Below are 1,463 nucleotides of genomic sequence, written 5' to 3' on the forward strand. Positions count from 1 at the left end.
CGAATGACGGAGTACTTTCTGTGCAATCCCTACTCTAAAATACCGTAACGAGCACAATCGCCCAGTGACCTCTCTAATCGCCTCCATTTCGAAAACGAAACGACCGAACGGGCCCAGAGTGCTCGTTACAGTCGTGGCCGGTCGTGGCCCTGCCGGGAGCGCTGGGCGCGAGGGCAGTACCCGGCCTGGTCTGCCCGATCCCTGTTGCACCAAAAAAAACAGTTGAAGTCCCTCTCGAGAGAATGCGACCGCCTGGCATCCGCATGCCTCTCTTCTCAGTGAGAAATCAAAATCGATGTGACATCGAATCGACATCAACTAGATGTCAGTTATCGGAAATGCCTCGATTTTAAGACCATCTCAGGATCGATTCGACACGATAATCGGCAATTTACCGACAACGATATCAGTCTGACATCATTTCGATGTAACTGTTTCTCACTGGGTTCATAAACAGCTTCTTTGCCTCTCAGCAGCTCATATGCCCTGAAGGTTGCTGCTGCACTCTCCTCCCACAAAGTGTTGTTGGCCTTGGCGGCTCGCGCACCACTCTGCTGCACCCCCTAATTGTCCTTGCCCCCGAGCGAGCCGGGCCCGCGCTGCTTGAGCCTCGGGGTGCTGTAGGCGGCCGTAGGCGGCTGTAGGCGGCCGTAGGCGGGGTCTTTAAATAGCCGGGAGTGACCGTCGCGATAAGCGTTCTAATCGTGCGGAGGACATGCCGGCCGGTCCAAGGCGGGCTGGGGTCCGAGGTCGTGTAAGGTGAAGGCCTTGAGGAGTACGCACCGACGGGCGCGCGCGCTCGTGGGTCTTGACGTCCCCCACACGAGCAGACAGTCGAAAGGCCTTCGCGGATCACATCAGGGACCTTCGAAGCAGACAGACAGGCCAGGCCAGCGCCGAAAGTTCGACCCCGCCGGGCTGTGTGTGGGGCTGGGTACACACTCGTGTATCTGTGGCTTGGTAGGGGGGGGGGGGCAGGGGATGACTGGCTTGGCGGCAGTGACTGGGTATCGGATTCCGGTCCCCGCCTCCCGAAATAGATCTGCTGGAGGGTCCTGAGGGTGCCCACCTTGCAGGCAGCGCCTCGCAGCCCGCGCCAAGAGGTGATTTCCTTTCCTTCCCCCTCGCCCGCACCCCCGCACCCTTCCCTCCGCTCTCCTCGCATCCGCCTCGCAACACGAAGAGAGCACACCAAGGTCAGGGGTATATGCCAATGTGTGGGCGACTTACGACTCCCGGGGAGGAGTGCAGCTCGCGGAGCCTGACCCGGGGGAGAGGAGGAGGAGGGGGGTCTGAGTAATGGGCGGACCATTCGTGGCGATAAACATTCTTCTATATCGATTACAGCGTCGTGTAGAAACAGTGATAAGTGGACGCGAGGCACGACGCCAGAGAGGGGGGAGTCAGTGTGTAAATTTCCGCCGACGCTTTTTGGAGGTGAGTTATTTATATAAAACAAAATT

The 1,463-nt window shown here is 58.4% G+C and overlaps 1 protein-coding gene across 1 annotated transcript in view; it reads right to left on the minus strand.

Moving 5' to 3' along the window:
- Positions 1-1,463, minus strand: part of LOC113202185 (liver carboxylesterase 1) — a 26,456-nt gene that overhangs the window by 14,610 nt on the left and 10,383 nt on the right. The gene's annotated exons all lie outside the window — the stretch shown is intronic.

Source organism: Frankliniella occidentalis, unplaced genomic scaffold (assembly GCF_000697945.3).
Source record: "Frankliniella occidentalis isolate FOCC.00 unplaced genomic scaffold, Focc_3.1 Scaffold4, whole genome shotgun sequence".
In the NCBI taxonomy this organism is placed as follows: domain Eukaryota; kingdom Metazoa; phylum Arthropoda; class Insecta; order Thysanoptera; family Thripidae; genus Frankliniella; species Frankliniella occidentalis.